Source organism: Asparagus officinalis, chromosome 4, assembly GCF_001876935.1.
Source record: "Asparagus officinalis chromosome 4, Aspof.V1, whole genome shotgun sequence".
NCBI classification, from domain to species: domain Eukaryota; kingdom Viridiplantae; phylum Streptophyta; class Magnoliopsida; order Asparagales; family Asparagaceae; genus Asparagus; species Asparagus officinalis.
The window spans coordinates 24676031-24678327 of NC_033797.1; positions in this window are offsets into that span (position 1 = coordinate 24676031).

Consider the following 2297-nt stretch of genomic DNA (forward strand, 5'->3'; position numbering starts at 1 on the left):
TAAAGTTGAGGGACCTACTATATAATCTGAATTACTTCTTATGAGAGAGCGAAACTCATGCGATTTGGATCTACCTAGTTCCATATACCAATGGGGAAGATCTGAAAACGGCTCTTGAAGTACACAATTGTGTAGAACGCAAACTCTTCCAGTCGGCAATCTTGGATTCCTTCACAGAGCACCCGCACTACCCGCGCAAAAAATTAGGCAATGGTGATTGTACGGGGAAGTCTAAGTCCCTCAGAATCATAACGTACATCGTTCACGATCCAAACAATCGCGCGTGATGTTCTAGATGCGTTGATAGGCTAAATACTGTAGGATATTCCCGAGCAAAATTCGAGCGGTCTCTTCTCTGAAAGATCCTCCCGGCTATTATCTCCCTTGGTGGGATAATACCGTAATACGCGTAATCTGCTTGGTCCAGATCACCCGTTGGTCCACGGTAAGCAACCCGGCGCAGGCAAACAACCCACAGAAGCAAGAGACCGGATAACCAGGATCTTGTGATTTGTTCCGGTAAAAAAGAAGTTGTATTTTTGATTTCTTTGTTTTTATTTTGATTTTCATTGTAAGCCCGGATCTTATAAAGAACCGGATCTCTTTTTAACGCATAAAGTTGTTAACTGAGTGCAATGGAATCGGTAATGAAGAAAACACCAACTTTCCCCGCGAACAGGACTATTTTGCAAAATAATGATATTTTTTGTTTGGGAGGTCCTTTCTGAAAACCAGATTTTGTAGCATATGTATTATCATGTCTACAATCATTTCTCAAAGTTTTATATTTTTTGAATTTATTTGATATTTTTAAACAGGGTTTTAAAATCAGAAAACTGTTTTAAAAACCTGTATATTTTCTGTATCAGTTTGCGGTCGACCGCCACGGTCGACCGCCTGTAGTTCATAATTCATTTTGCCTTTTTATGGATCGTGGTCGTCCGTGACGGTCGACCGTGGCAAATCCAGAGACTTTCACGGTCAACCGTCGCGGTCGACCGCCTGCTTTCAAAAGCCATATTACTATTTTTTGTTGCTCGCGGTCGACCGTCAAATTGACCGTTGGGTTCCAACGGCTAGTTTTTGAGCTGTTTTCTCTTGGGCTTTTTGGTCTTTTGTTTTGGGTTTTTACTGAAGTTTTGAGTGGGTATAAATACCCCATTGCCTTCAGCTCTTCAATAAAAAGAGAGTGTTTTTAAAACAAGTTTAAAGAGTTTTAAACAAGGGTTTAAGTTTGATTTAAGTTTGTTTAAGAAGCTTTTAAGCATTTGGAAGTTTGTGTTTGTAAAATCAATTTCACAAGAGCTTGAGGAGATCATCTATTGGTGTTTGGGCATCCAACTATTCTCCCTCTACCTCTTGATCTATTGAGAAGTTTTCTAAACTCTATTTCTAGCTATTTATTGTTTTATTCATAATTTTCATAATTAAAGCTAGTTTTATATTGAGTTTAGTTGATTTGATTTCACTCATTGTTTACACACACCACTTGAGCTTATTGTATTTGCATACATTGTATATTTGGGTTAGTGAGAGTTGTAACAATTGAGTGTGAGCTTTCATTGTGTTCTCATCCATATTAGAGAACAATCATTTATTGTAATTGTGCTTATTGTGAGGATCACTTTGTAATACACTTGTACACCGAGAGAAGTGTGTGGCGAGAGTCGGGGATCATCCCAAGATGAGTGGCGTCGGTTGACGAACCTAGGGAGAGGTTGTATCCGAGCACTTGAGGGAGACATGTCTAGTTCCAACACTTGAGAGGGTGTAGAGTGAGATTGCAAGAGTGTGTGAGTTGTAGAGTTTTCAGTAAACTAGAAAACCGTATTGTGAGGTGTAAACGTTGTTCGGATAAACGTAGAAAACCCGGTTGTGATAGTGGAGATCTCCTCGAGGTGAGGAGCGGAGACGTAGGTCGTGGGGACCGAACTCCGTAATCATATCGTTTGTTTGTGATTGCATTGGCGCACTTATTTTTATATTCACGGCCTTTGTATATTGATTGTTGATTATATTGCCCACTATCTAGTTTAGATTGTTTACCCTTGTGATTATATATCCTTGCATATATCCCATAGTATATCTCATTGCTAGGATATTTACCTTTGTTCATATTGCTTATTCTTCTCTCTTGCAAAAATAATTTGTTAATTAGTTTTAATTGGCATAATATTAGATTAGCATAAGACCCTAATCAACCCCCCCTAGGGTCTAACAGTTAATAATTAAACAGATAATAAAATGAGGGTAAGGTTGATTAAGGGCCGCTAACTTCTCTGAATATCTGGTTGTGA